Here is a 15,991-nt window from a genome sequence, read left to right as displayed (position 1 = left end):
AGGGTCAGGACTAGGGTGAGGCCAGGGAGGCAGCAAGGGCACAGTATTTTAAGGAAGCACTCATTTTCAGGGTCATGGAAATTTTAATCTTGTGTTGGCATTATCCCAAGAGTGAGTGAATGCTTTCTTAAATTATGAGAACTAAGCCCTACCTCAATTAACCAGAGTCCAGGCACAGCCTATATCCACCAAAAGTTAGTAGCATACTCCCAATTGCGACAACAAATACATCTCTAAACAAATCCAAGTATCCCCTGAGGAACAACCCCCCTATCCCCAATGCCCCTGTAAGAACCACTACAGTGTAACTAGAATAACTCAGCATATTTCTTTTTGATTTGTAAAATGTCAAAAGGAGCAGCCCTCACTGTAACTTTTCTTTTTTACCCAGGTAGCTTCTAAATACAGGTTTATTTTGGGACCTATGTCGCACTCATTCAAGGTAATAACTAAATACAACTATATTTTGGCAATGTGTGAGTGGCTGAGACATACTTGGGGAGTAAGAGTTTGAAGAGAGATCTGTGGAAAGAAACTGCTGTGATTAATGGGCTGATGGGCATTGGAAAGAGACAAGGGTTTGTATGAAAGTTCCCTAAAGGTGAGGAATCCATTCTGCTGTTAATAATATACCTGACTTCAAGGTCTTGCTTGGTGGCATTGAAGAATAATAATTCTGCTGTCAATCTTGGGGTGGATATGACAAGATTTCAAAATGCATTTTCTTGGTCCTTGTATAAATTCTAAAAAAATACTATGTTCTTGCACTTGATTTGCCTTTTACAAAATTAGACAGTCTTCTTGGTTAATATTTCATCGTACTATTCATATTTGCTGTTATCAATTCTACCCCTACCCTACTCTAGTCTATACTTTCTTGGGCTTTAGGGAAGGCGTGGCACTTGGGGAACTTCAATTTGTGCAGTGTGACTGCCACGAAGACTACAGATACATCAGACCTTAGTGGGCTACTAATGATATCAGATGAGAAAGCTACATTATCATATTATAGACTAGAAGCCCGGTGCATGAAATTCGTGCACGGGGGCGGGGGGTGTCCCTCAGCCCAGCCTGCACCCTCTCCAATCTGGGAGCCCTCGAGGGATGTCTGACTGCCCGTTTAGAACTGATCCCACCTAAAGGGGCAGTCGGACATCCCTCTCACAATGCAGCACTGCTTGCTCCCAACTGCTCACCTGCCTACCTGCCTGATTGTCCCTAACCACTCTGCTGCCAGCCTGGTCGATGCCTAACTGCTCCCCTGCTGGCCCGATTGCCCCTAACTGCCCTCACCTGCCAGCCTGGTCACCCCTAACTGCCCTCCCCTGCCAGCCTGGTTGCCCCTAACTGTCCTCCCCTGCAGGCCTGGTTGTCCCCAACTGTCCTCCCCTACAGGCCTGGTCCCCTCCAACTGCCCTCCTCTGCAGACCAGGTCCCCCCACAACTGCCCTCCCCTGCAGGCCTGGTCGCCCACAACTGCCCTCCCCTGCAGGCCTGGTTGCCCCTAACGGCCCTCCCCTGTAGGGCTGGTCCCCCCCAACTGCCCTCCCCTGCAGGCCTGGGTCCCCCCAAACTGTCCTCCCCTGCAGGCCTCGTTGCCTCCAGCTGCTCTCCTCTGCCGGCCCGGTCACCCCTAACTATCCTCCCCTGTAGGCCAGGTCACCCCTAACTTCCCTATCCTGCTGGCCTGATTGCCCACAACTGCTCTCCCCTGCCGGCCATCTTGTGGCAGCCATCTTGTGGGTTGGAATGACTGTCAATTTACATATTATCTCTTTATTATATAGGATGTCCATTTTCATGGTAAGAATTAAATAAGAATGATATGTTTACTTAATATTTAGCAATAGGGTTTAATCTCTAAGATTACATGTGTCTCATATTCACTCCCCCGACCCCGGCACTTAATACAAAGGCTGGTACACTGTGGTAATAATAAAAAATTAAACAGTTAAGTTTCATAGCTCACTAACTTCTGGCAGGGAGTGTCTTATGTGTTTTATTTGCATTTATTGCTCAATAACCCTTGGTGGTGGTTGATATTATTATCCTTATTTTATGCATATGGAAACTGAACTTAGCCAGGTTCATTAACTTGCTCACACTCACATGGTTAGGGTCACTTGATTCCAGATCTGCCAACTCTGAAGTTTGTGTTCTTAAATGTTACTTCAGGGCTGGCTGTAAATGGCCTTGTTGATTGTGCAGGGCACAACTGCAGCTGGTCTCATACACATGCATGCTCTGAGCTTATACTGGTAGCTACACAATAAATACTAAGTGAATTCTAATGCTTTTAAGTGTTATTTACCTAAATTTTTTTTGAATGTTATACAATGAGTAATGGAAATATTAGCAACTCTCTTTCTCCCTCTCTCTCTCTTCTGCAAGGACATGTCTAGATGTAAATACCATGGAGAAAAGGATGGCTTTCAACTAAGTGGTGTTCCTTGCCTATTGTGATTTTACATATTCTACTGCTGAGACACTTAGGAAATTGAAACTACCCCTTTAGAACTACTCCTTCAGCTGGTGTTAATGAAAATTGTATAATGCCACCAGAGTTCTTTTTCTGAGGCCTGAGGCTAGACTATTCTCTCACCATTATTTATTATTGTCATGGAGCCATTAGCTTTTGGCATTAGAAGCTATACTTTTACTAAAGGTGTTGTAGCTGGATGTATGTGCTCCAAATTCTCATTATATGCTGCTGACCTCTCCTTATAAATCTCAGCTCAGAGTTATCAGCTTTCTACTTGTTGGCCTTAATTGGAAAGTTCTCTGCTATATCCAGATACAAAATGTACTATCAGAGCTTGAATTTCTGCACCTTATTAACATTGCCTTTGTAACTTATTTCCTCAATTCTCTTTCCATTGGAATCTGGCTGAAACAAATTCCTCAGTTTTATATACAAAGTGAGCTTATGGTAGAACACATTACAAAACATGCAATGCAATAAACAAGAGCCCAGTTTAAGAATGCTTTTATCATTAGAGGATATTAAATGTCCTTTACTTTACTAATTAATTACTTGCACATCATTTTTTCACTTAATAATCTAGAAATAAATGCATGCATTTTTTAGCAGTTCGAACTTCATTTTACAGTTTGAAAATCCAAGTGTTAAGTATACACTAGTAAATTCCATGAAGGTTTTGTAAGGAGTTGTGTTTCAATTTCCTGAAACCCACCTACACTTCAGATGGATTCTAATTTGTCAAGACTTTTGTGTAGTCCAAGGGTGGCAGAGGGAATATTTGTGGACTGATTCATCTGTCCAGAAGAAAAAATATTTGCCTGAGAAAATCTTTCAGATTTTCCATATGTTTAAACTTGTGGATTTTCCACTGGTCCCCCATTTAGGAGGTAGAAGTCTCTATATGGTACTTTGAAACTTTTTACCACTCAAATATCCTTATTCTAGGTTATTTGCATATATTAATGACACACTAGAAATCAGTATTACTCAGTAAAATTCATCTTAAGTAATCACTTGGAAGTATTTTTATTTTCTTTTTTTTAATATATTTTTTTATTGTTTTTTACAGAGAAGAATAGAGAGGGATAGAAAGTTAGAAACATCGATGAGAGAGAGACATCGATCAGCTGCCTCCTGCACGCCCCCTACTGGGGATGTGCCCGCAACCCAGGTACATGCCCTTGACCAGAATCGAACCTGGGACCCTTCAGTCTGCAGGCCGACGCTCTATCCACTGAGCCAAACCGGTTAGGGCAGAAGTATTTTTATTTTCAATACATATTAAATATAAATAGTTACTTCACAAACGTCAATTAAATAGCTCTTTCTTTGCAATAATTGTGTAGGATAAACTGAATATGAGTTTTGTTTCCCTTAGATTTATTTATTTATTTCTATTAAAAATTGATTAAACAGTCTCCAAATAAATGAAACTTAATGATCATGAGCTTATGAGGTAAATTGATCAAAACTGCATACTTTTAAATTAAGATCTATATAAAAATTATGATATTCACAAGAAATTAAACACAAACACTTCTTTTTCTCCTCATATGGACTTTTTGCCAGCATTAATAATGTCAAGAAACTATCAAAGAGAAAACATTTAATTTAGAAAATTTTCATCATTGAAATTTGAGATTAAATTATCCTCTTTTTTCTAGTATGGAACAAAAGTTTTCCAGGCCTTTTCTGATTAACTTACTCTACATAATATTCAGGCTGTGTTTCTCTTTATTTGGTGACAAAAATATGTGTTCAAAAGAGTAATTTATTATTGGATATTGTTACTATATAAATATAGGGGTGATAAGCAAATTCAGCTGAGAGACATGTGAAAAGGTAAAATGAGGCATATTATGAATTTTAAGAGTTTATTTGAGCAAAAATCTATTTGAATTGGGCCATGCAAAACTAGAAGTGGATAGGAGTGCTACAGGATTGGTGCTTGGATAAAGTCTTATAGAGAAAAGACAAGCCAAGTAAAAAGAAACTATTGAATGGCTGTACCTTAAAGCCTAGTTGACTCTTTGTGATCGGCTGTCCTTAGCTTGTAACCTTGAGGCATTTACAGGTTTAGATTTTGCTTTGCATAGGTAGGTCACAGTGGCATTAGATCCTTGTTGGTCTAATGGCCTCCGTGTTTGGTGAATTTACCAGGTAGTATGTACATTGGATGATTATTACACATTTGATTATGTAAACTTAAGATCAGAGATTTCAGCTTTCATGCATCACCAGACACATTGTGTTAATCAATGTTACTCTCCCAGCATATACTAGACTTGAATGCTATTTTTCAGATAGTATGTAGATGAAGAGAAACTAATTCCTAATTTTGAATAACTTGGAAAATTTTGTTCCTATTTCCAATATGGGTATGTACCAGTAAGTACCATGGACTTTTTTGCTCATTGCTTTATGGAAAATGGAGACCATAATAATTAAAAATGGTCAGCTTCCACCTTTTGAGTATTGAAGTCACACCACTCAGTTGTAAATCTAGTCTTTCCTGGTATGGTAGAGGCTTATTTTTATTTCAGCCTTAGATTGCCTTTAATAAAATTTGCTCCTGCCTGGCTCTTTCTATGTGCACATTGGAAGACATAGAAATAAATGTGTCACAAATAGTTAAATGTTTTAAAAAGTACATAAATTTAGGATACTACAAATTGTTAATCTCAAATCTGTAGTATCTTGCACACATGCCTAGGGCTCAAAGGACACTAACAGAATGCAATCCCCTCCGCAAATATTTTGAATATAATAATAATCTGATATTTTATGGTGACTAGCTATTTCACCTCTTTACCTCCTTGTGGCCTCTCTGTTCTTTTATAATTCTCTTTTTGTTTTTTCCTTCCTCTTTCTGTCTTAACAGTTCCCAATAAATAAAAGGTGTTGTCATGGTCATTGCCTTTTTTTTTTTTTTTTTTTTTTTTTTTACTATGCCATTATTTTCTCATCTTGTGTTCCTTATTTTATATGAACTACATTCTAGACAGAGGAAGAATTTTAAAAATAAAGTTTTTAACAATACTGCCTTTTCTGTTGTATTCCAATGACTTAGTTACATTGTTTCAGGAATAAAATATAATTAATAATGCTATTTGTCATGCAAATGTTAAGCTTTCCAAAAGTAGTACAGTATATTATTTTATTCTTTTAGTAACTTAGGAGATATTCCTCTTTTAGAAATTAAGGAACTTTGATTTTCAGAGGCTTAGTTTTCAAGATTCACAAAACTTATTAGTGGTTGACCTAAGAAGAAACAGATCATGACTCTTAGTTATTAAATATGCTACAAGTAATTATTAGATATCTTAGATTTAAATATTTCCTAAAGATATTCTCCAGTCTATTAAGTATAAAAACTAAAACTTCTTCCATGATAATCTTCTAGAAAAAAAATTTACATTTTTCTAAAAAAGTGTACTGGGATCTCTGATAGCTTTGGTTATAATTAACACTAGTGACCTGGTGCACAAAATTCGTGCGCATTAAAAGGGGATTAATTAGAGGAAATAATTTAATATTGCTATTTGCACTTTCTCTATAATAGAAGTGTCAGAGATGAAAGAAAATTAGTAAAATGTATATGAAAACCTCCCTCCTGTCAGAGTCTGGGGCTCACCACAGGACCCAGAGTCAAGTCCCCGCCCACCCACATGCACCTCAAAATCGCATGAGACCCAGACCCGGCCGCCCCCCCCCCCCCCCCGCCGCCCCCTTCCTTGGGCTAGATTCAGACCTGGCCAGTCCCATCCTTGTCAAGCCCTACCAGGCAGGGGGCATAGCCTCAGGTTCTCTGGCCTGGTGCCAGGATGGGGGGCATGGCCTGAGGTCCCCCAGCCCAGACTGGGGTTGGGGGGCGTGCCTTGAGGTCCTCTGTCAAGCCCTGCCAGGTGGGGGACACAGCCTGAGATCCCCTGTCAAGCCCCGCGGGGGGGGGAGGATGGCCTGGGGTCCCCCTTCAAGCCCTGCTAGGCAGGGGGGCGCAGCCTCAGGTCCCCTGGCCCAGTGCTGGGGCAGGGGGTGTGGCCTGAGGTCCCCTGTCAAGCCCTGCGGGTGGGGGCGTGGCCTGAGGTCCCCGGCCTGGCACTGGAGGGGGGGGAGCAGCCTGAGGTCCCCTAGCCCAGCACCAGGATGGGAAGCGTACCTTCAGGTCCCCTGTCAAGCCTTGCCAGTTGGGGGGGGGGGCCTGAGATCCCCTGTCAAGCCCCACAGGGGCTGGGGAGGGTATACCCTCAGGTCCCTGCTGATTGCTTGTTAAGGCTCCTTATGGGAACTTGGCCTCAGCTGTGGGTACAGCCATCTTTGTGATGGAGTGATGGTCAATTAGAATATTCCCTCTTTATTAGATAGGATAAGAAACACAATACTTAGTATTTAGTAAATATCAAATTATAGGACCAGTATAGGTATTTTCATGTGCCCCCATGAGTTATTACATATTCCTGTACCTTTTCTATTAATACTCGAGGCACATTATACCTTGGTTGTTGGACATGATCTGAATTAGAATAGTTGATTCTTATTTTAGCATCAAATATGGACTTAATAGCTTGCAATTCTATCCAGTTTTTATCATTAGGAGCTATCAACTCAGTAATACATACATGAACAAACTTTATAACCCTTTTTGGCTCTTGGGCTTTGAACTCGAAGTCCTAAAAAATATTTTGATTTTATTTTCTAAAGATTCTTAGCAATTCCAAGACTTGATTCGGGAGTTGAAAGCTAATTTTTCAAAATACTCTCATAATTGTTACCATCCTTCTTTGGTTTTATTGTGCTCTATTCTGGGAATTAGTCTTTAGTTTGCTCTGCCAATTTTTGTTTAGTACAGAACAGTGCACTGTTTTGCTCCTGTCTTATTCCTCTTCTTATTGTTGCTGGTGGAAGGGGGTTCTTGCGCTGTCACGAGGAAAGCATTTTGGGGGACCTACAAGAGAGGATGAGGTCTGGTGGCAAAATTCATTCAGGAAGCAAAATTAAAGAAGTTCCCCAATGTCCTATATCTGTCCCTCTCACCATGGAAAAATCAGAGCCAGAAAGAGTCAATGTCCAGAGATTCTGTGCAGGGTTAAAACTTAGTTCAGTCGAGCATCTGGCTGACTTAGCTTGTGTTCCTGCTGCAATCCATTGCTTTGTCGCTGTACCTAGGCTCCTGCTGGAGCCTGTGTGTGGGGTCTGCAGGGTCAGTGGTCATGCAGCTTTTAGGGCCATGTGGCTATGGAGAGAGAACATGAATGAACAGGGCAAGTTCAGGTCTCAAGCAAGAGATAGAGAGCTTCTTTGTTCACCTGGAATTATGTATTCTGGCTTGGGAGAAACCAGGAGCTTTTTCAAAATAGCCAATCAGCTTTCCAAACTGTTGCGGGTTTCTGATGGGGTCCATCCCTAGCCAATGATCTTTTTCCCAGGTTAGACTGACAGGCCTCTATGGTCCAGCACCTCCCCCTGCACCATTTTGACTTTATTGCTCATGTTCTTATCTTCCCCTCTGCTTTCTCCTTGCCCCCTACACAATCTGGTACCAGATGGGGAGAAGGGGAGGGTGTTAATTTCCTTGGAGGGGCTATGCTGAGGTTTCTTGGGGTGTGAAGTTGTAGCTTCCTGGTGAAGAAAATAGACCTCCGCTTCCCAGCTGAATATGTTCAACAATGTCTGACTCTTCCTTTGCTTCCTTTCCCATCAATAATTAGCTAAGGAAGGGAACATTTTAATGTTCTCATAGATATTACTGAGTATAACAAGAAAGCAAACATAAAACTACAACACAAAACTCTTGTGATAGTGAGGGAATTGAAACCATTCTGTGTAAACAAAATGATGTAGCGAAGAGCAGTATTGCCAATAAAGAATGACAGTCATTTTCACTGCATCATCATGGGTTTACAATTCACATTCCTCCTTGAAGCAACTTTAACCGATGTTGACCTATTTCTCAGCCTTCTGCCTCATTTAAATGTTTGTAAGGAAACTTGGGAATGTTGTTAGAAACAAAAAAGACAAGGGAATTTGTGATTTACTCCTTGAATTGCATAATTGATTTTTGAGGGGAGTTTTATGATTTCAACTTATATATTTCCTCTAAATTTTGGTGAGTGTTCCTTTTTGTCATTTGAAATGAAATCTTATGTTAACTTGAACTCCATACTCTGACAGAAGAAAAATATTTTAGAATTTTACTTTTCCAAACATGTGATTGTTATTTTTGTTTGTTAAATTAAGTGACTGAAATTCTGAAAAAAAAGTAGTGCTTTTCCTAAAATAGTCTTGAATTCTATCTACCCAAATAACAGGAGGATTCATACCACCCATGCCAACTGTTTGTAATGTGTATGATTTTTTTTCAATGATTTTGTTTTTCCTTTCTACCTTTTGATTGACAGGCATAATGAAAGTCATTGGCAGCCCCTATCAAAAACAAGTGCTGCCATGTATTAACAACTGAAAATACCTTTCATGTAGGTGGCCTAATAAAGAGACTGATGTTCTAAATGTCTTTTCCAAAAATTTAAAGAGAATATTTTGGTGCTTTAGCAAAGTTCCCTCAGGAACCTGTAAAATAATATACAGGCATTTTGAGAGGACCTGCATGTATGAAAAATGACTTCTGAGCAATTTGAGAGGTCTTAAAAAGGTTTCTAATTTAACAAAATATTGAATACAACATTTTTATAGAATTTAGTGTTTCCATGGACATTTTAAAGAGAGTGGAAGGGAAAGAAAGAGATAGTAACACTGACGAGAGAGAGAGAAACATTGATCGGTTGCCTCCTGCTCACCCCATATGGGGAGTCTGGGGCTGGGCCTGCAACCTGGGCATGTGCCCTGACCTGGAATTGAACCAGCAACCTCTCAGTGCATGGAACTATTCTCAACCAACTGAGCCACACCAGACAGGCAAAAATAATTTTTTTATTAACTCTTTTAACTTTAACTTTTTTGTCTATAAATTGGAGATATGATAGCTGCCAGGATACACTGTAGTGAGAACTATATGACACAGCACATACATAGTACTTACCTAGGTAAGTCTCTATCTTTCCCCCACAGAGGCCTTCCTTAAACACATTAGTTTAAGGAGCCATTTACCCCTCCCTTTATTCCTATGCTTATTTTTCAAATATATTTTTATTGGTTTCAGAGGAGAAAGGAGAGGGAGAGAGATAGAAGCATCAATGATGAGAGAGAATCATTCATCAGCTGCCTCCTGCACACCCCAAACTAGGAATCGAGCCCACAACCGGGCATGTGTCCATACCAGAAATGAAACTGAGAACTCCTGGTTCATAGATCGATGCTCAACCACTGAGCCATGTTGGCTGGGCTGCTTCTTTTTTAATTTACTTCATACAAATCAATTCTTTTAATTTGTATTTTAATTTAATTTGTATCTCCTGCCAGCACAGAGATGTTGTGTATTAATTTGCTGCCAAATTCTCCTGAGTCTAGTCTTATACATGGCATTCATTAATTCATACATTCATTCAAAAGTAGTTCTTAGAACTTACTTTGCTTGAGATGTTGAAAGTGTGACAAACAAAAATGAAGTCCCTGTTCTCATGGAACACAGAACTAGTTTTTGCATTAATAAGTGAATATTTTTGATGGGTCCAAATTTATTCTAAAATTGTGCAATAGTTTCTAGGGCTACTAATATATATGTACCAGAATAGAAATAGAGTTAGTCTTTGTTGTTGTTATGTTTTTTTAAAATATGTTTTTATTGACTTTTTTAGAGAGAGAGAAAGGGAGAGGGATAGAGAGATAGAAACATTAATGAAAGAAAAATATTGATTGGCTGCCTCCTGCATGTCCCCTGTGGGATTGAACCCACAACCCGGGCATGCGCCCTGATCAGGAATTGTACCTGCGGCCTCTTGGTTCCTGGGTCGATGCTCAACTGCTGGACTGTTATGCTGTTTTTTAAAAACGTTGTCTTTATGACTTTTTTTACTTTTAAACATTCAAGGGAGTCATGTTAGCATGGGTATTTCTGATTTGGGGAGAGTCACTGACGTTATTAGGTATCACTGGTTCTCACTTTTTCCATTTCTGAAAAGAGGGAGTCAGTTCTTGTGCTTTTCTACAACCTAGGGCTTAATGAGCCATTATTGATTGTGCTTCCAATGTGTGTCAGCTGTGGTCTCTCCTAGATGTAATGAACAGGCAGGTTTGAGTTTGTCTTTGATGAGAAGATGCACAGTAAAGTTAAAACTCCACCATTTTGGAATATCAATACTGTATTCATATGACCTGAAACATTGAATGAAATCTAGCAAAGCAGATGTTTCCTAATATTGTTTTTAATAGTGTTAAGGGAAAAGTGTTTGAATTTACAGATTTAAAAAATTGTATTGTCAATTCATTATAATTTAAACACAATCTTAAATATAACCTTTCCTACACATTTGTATGCTGCAGACATACATTGTGAATTGATGTAACAAAAGTTTCAAAAATAAATTTTTGCCAGTGGGAAATGGGGTAGAAGGAGGTAGAAAAGGGTAAGAGGGGGATAAATGGTGATGGAGGGAGACTTGACTTGGGATGGCAAGCACAATACAATATACAGATGACATATTATAGAATTGTACCCCTGAAACCTATATAATTTTCTTAACCAATGTCACTCCAATAAATCCAATTAAAATAAATTAATAAATAGACTTGCTGTCTGTATGAATGCACTATCGTTGGTTTCTGTGCTTCATATTGACCCTTGGAATGCCCTTCTCCTGTCCTTTTTGCCCATTGATTCCTCCTTATCTTTAAGAAGCATTGCTTTTTCTAAAATTCTGTCACTGTCCCAGGCTAGTTAGATACTCTTTCTCGGTGTTTTCAAAAAGCCACAAGCTTAATTATTTTACTTACTTTACTACATTTTTCATAATTATCTATTTCTAGGTTTGTATCCCCTAATTAGATTATAAACTCTTTGATACTAGAGACCTCATTGTGTTCATCTTTTTTTTTTAAAAAAAATCTTCTGTACCTCCTTTATGAACTCACCAATTTTTAAAATGTTTTTATTGATTTTTACAGAGAGAGGAACAGAGGGGGATAGAGAGATAGAAAAATCAATGAGAGAGGAACATCATCGATTGGCTGCCTCCTGCATGGCCCCTGCTGGGGATCAAGTCCACAACCTGGGCATGTGCCTTGACTGGGAATTGACCCAGCAACCTCTTGGTTCCTGGTTGACTCTCAACTGCTGAGCCACACCAGCCGGGCTGTGATCATCTTTGTAACTCTATAACCAAACTCAGTACCTGGTCATAGATTGTCCTAGTGTGTTCGGGCAGGTGTCACAAAATACTACAGGCTGGGAGGCTTAGAAACAACAGAAATTTATTTTTCACAGTTCTGGAGGCTGGGCATCTGAGAAGAGTGCCAGCATAGTCAGATGAGGGTCTTCTTTTAAGTTACAGATTTCTTGTGTCCTCATGTGGTGGAATAGGCAAGGTAGCATTTTGGAACCTCTTTTATAAGCCACCAAGCCCATTCCTAAGCACCATGCCCTACTTCCTAATACCATTATCTTAGACATTAGATTTTCAACATATGAATTTTGGGAACACAAACATTCAAATCAGAACATAAATGATGCTCAGTGAATAAATGGATGAATACACGCTACGGGTTGAAATTGGACCTGATTCTTCGAAAGTACAATCCAGAAGGGAGACACATTTCAGAGACAACTACTCTTTCCATTTGATAGTGGTTGAAGCTATGGAATAGAAGGATAATAATGAAATGAAAGTTAATTGAGGAAGAGCATACAATCTAGGCCAGAGAATTGCACTAACCATGAATTAAGATTGTGGTTATGGAGACCAATTGAGACAGTTCTGAAGAATTTGAAAATCGTGTACAGAGTAAAGTGATGAAAGTAATTGAAAGTAACTTGTTTAAACAGCTTATAATAATTGGGAAAACAGGCACAAAACTGTTAGAAAATTCATTTTAATGCCATAAATTTTTGATGAGTTACCACGTATTACTGTCCACATATGCTCAAAATAGACATTTTGTCAATTTTTAAAAACTGGGATAATTTGAATTAGTATAATACACTTAAAAGCTATATAAAATATTGATACGTGAAGTTACCTACCACACTAAGGCCTTACTTCATGCTTTGGACTGAGCTGCATACTTTTGTATGCACTATCTTTAATAATTACCTCTGTTTACATTTTACAGACAAGAAAACAGTGTTAGAGAGTTCAATCCACCTTTGTCCAAAGAACTCTTAAATACCAGATCTGGCATTCAATTTATTTCATTTGATTTGCAAGTCAGTGCTTTGTTATTCTACACTATACTATGTCTCAATGAGTTTCTGAAATATGTGTACTTTTTCAGCATGAATGTAAAGTGACAAGCATAAGTGTATATAAATTTAATTGTAACTCACATGGTCATCCATTCATTCACTCATCAAACATTTGTTGGCCTTCTAAGCTCTGTGCTAGGTATTGCATATACAACCATGCGCTTGTGAAATTTATAGACAGACATTAGAAATATAAAGAACTGTATAATAACAATTTTCATAAATGCTATGAAGGAAAATACAGTGCCTTTTATTAAGTACATTACAGAGCAGGGTCTTTGTGTACCTACTTTCCTGTGGGCAAGTATAATTAGATTTGTAATATAGCTAACTGTAACCCAAGAAGATGCTTAAAATAGCTGTAGATAAGTGGTACCACATCAATGTAATTAAGCTCAACCTCTTTGAAAACATTGGTCTTCCAACAGTCTTTCCACAGAACAGAAGAAATTTTGGTAAACTGAAGAAAATTGTGGCCAAATTATCAACTTTTTATTTCAGCTTTGGAACTATCTCAGCAATGATGTACATCTGTTAAAAAAAATGCAATAAATATCCATGGAGATGATGATGACACTGCCCTTTAGAGAGCAGTCTCTCTCCTCTTGCAACTCTGATCATGTGGATTTTGTACTAGAAATATTGAGTATTTGATAAATTTGAATATTTGGGTAACATTTGGCATAAAATATAAATAGCAGTCAAACAGGAGAATATATGTCATTTAGAATGTAATAAAGCTGGATGATCAAAATAAAACAACCAAAAAAATCTTAAAAAAAAACACAAAACATGAAAAAACTAAGCAAAACAATGCAAAACTTTACCAGATGTTAATTACAATCTAGGCTCTGGCTTTATTGTAGTTCAAAGGTTATGAAATCCTAAATTTCAGTTTCAGAAGTTACCTCAGGCTTGTATTATAATGATATTATAAGTAACTGGTACAAAAGGAATTTGTGAAAATTGCAGAAAAATAAATAATCCCTGTTCATTCTAGTTTGATTTTCCTGCCAGCAAATGTGTGTTAAAACTCATTTTTCCCCTCTCCCCTTTCAAAGTCTCCTCATAAACATAGAAAACTGGTGATTTCCTGACAGTTGGAGATATTTTTGTAATTATCTGAAAATCTGAAAGCTTAGGAGTCTATTTCTTTGCTTTCAGGGAGCAGTTGAAATGCTTTTCAATAAACATAAATGTATACAAAAGATAGAATTTAATCAAGACATCTGACATCATAATTGAGTCTCATTATCATCTATCAACTTGATATTGTGAGGCTTCCCTTTTATCTATCACCTTTTCTGAATGTCCTCACTGCATCAATACTTCTTATCATCCTCGCCCTTACATCTTTCTTGTGTATACTCTCACAAAAGAGGAACTCTTAAGATTGATCTTGAGGAATAAATAGGAGGAGCTTGTCTGATAGAAAAGTGAGAAGAGGATTTCTTGATAGGCATGGCTACCTAGTAAGACAGTAAAGACATGAAGGTATAAAATAACATGGGATGAACTGGAAACAAATGAATTCAGTGTTGTTGGACTATACACTAAACGAGAGTTATTGAAACGAGAGGCCCGGTGCATGAATTCATGCATGGGTGGGGTCCAGCCACCCTGGCCAGGGGAGGGGACATGGATGGTTGGCCAGCCTGCCTGCTGGTCAAACTCCTGGTCGAGGGGACAATTTGCATATTAGCCTTTTATTATATAGGATATACACTGAGTGGCCAGATTATTATGCGTTCAGAGATCATAATAATCTGGCCACTCAGTGTATGTTGCAAGGGAAGAACTGACATTAGAGGAAAATGAAAGGGAAAGGGTCTGATGGCAAAAACACTAATGTCAAGGAGAAATAATCACAAAGTGGGTGAGAGTCTATTTGGTGACTAGGAAGGAGTTTATTTCCACTACCAGGAGAAGAGGAATTGAATGAAGGATTAATAGAGATATAGAAATGTGTACAGGCAATAACAAGACATTGGGAGACTTCATGTCTGTTCTGATGGCTTTTCTTTTCTCTGTGAACAAGAGGTCAGGTTAACAACAGGTGATGACTAGGGGTTGTTAAGGAACTTGAGGAGAGGGGACCATGGTTAGAACTGTAATGGAAAGGACAGGAAGATACCAAGAGGTGTGAGAAAAGCTTCCTGGGGAGGCATTGAAAGTCATGCTGAAATTGAAATCTGTGAATGTGCAATGGCATCAATCTGTGCAGGTAATCCATTTTTTTTTTCTGGTTCTACTCAGTATTATAATGGTAAGGTCCATTCTTAGTTTGGAAGTTTCAGGCTCCTTTTTGCAGGAAGATAAAAGTGTAACTTGAGAATGTTGGTGATTATAGATGACATTAATGTTTACTAAGTACTTAGAATGTGTTAGGAACTTAGTACAGTAGATACATTGTCACATTTATCCCCTTCTTTCTTATGAGGTATATGTATTATTCTTAATTTTAAAAAATTGGGCCCGCCACCCTGACTAGTGTGGTTCAGTTGGTTGAGCATCGTCCCATGCACCAAAAAGTCCTTGGGTTCGATTTCCAGTCAGAACACATGCCTGGGTTGTAGGCTCAATCCCCACTAGGGGGGTTGTAGGAGGCAGCCGATCAATGTTTCTCTCTCTCATTGATGTTTCTCTCTCCCTCTCCCTTCCTCTCTCTCTCTCTCTCTCTCTCTCTCTCTCTCTCTCTCAAATCAATACAAACATATATTAAAAAATTGAGGATCCAGTTAAGTAGTTTTTTTCAAGGTATTTTACCAAGAAGTATGTGGAAGAACTGGAATTTGAATAAAGATCCAAGGTTGGAGCTGAGTAGAGAAAAATTGAGGTTAGAAAAGGGCTAAAAGTTTAGGAGATGTAAGTGTCAAGGAAGTGGAAGGTTTCAAGGAAATTCCAGAATAGGATTGATAGAATAATAGTTTTAAGGTTGCAAAAAAGATAGAAAACTAATTGGGAAATAGAATATCAATGTTTAAGAGTTCAATAATGGAGCTTTTCAGAATGGCTGTGAGGTTCAAGAAAGGAGAGTTATTGAAATGAGAGTGGATTGGAGATCATGGATTCTCTGGCTAGGTTATTCATTGTAATGTATGGGTATTGATTATAAATGTTGATTATGGTTGGACTTTAGATGAAGAGAAATGGAT

At 38.5% G+C, this 15,991-nt stretch overlaps 1 protein-coding gene across 3 annotated transcripts in view; it reads left to right on the top strand.

The window, feature by feature from the left end:
* The window catches only part of SLC16A7 (solute carrier family 16 member 7), a 164,326-nt gene that overhangs the window by 41,320 nt on the left and 107,015 nt on the right, over positions 1-15,991 (top strand). Inside the window, exon 3 of one of the 3 annotated variants that reach the window (XM_080662011.1) lies at positions 392-442. The exons of the other annotated variants lie outside the window; for them this stretch is intronic. The gene's annotated coding sequence lies outside the window, so the exon portion shown is untranslated. The remainder of the gene's footprint in view (positions 1-391; positions 443-15,991) is intronic. 3 annotated transcript variants of the gene reach the window in all.

The sequence above is a fragment of the Plecotus auritus genome, assembly GCF_963455305.1.
Source record: "Plecotus auritus genome assembly, chromosome: 3".
Lineage (NCBI taxonomy): Eukaryota > Metazoa > Chordata > Mammalia > Chiroptera > Vespertilionidae > Plecotus > Plecotus auritus.
The sequence above is the reverse complement of the archived record's forward strand: the minus strand, read 5'-3'. Positions and strand labels throughout refer to the sequence as shown.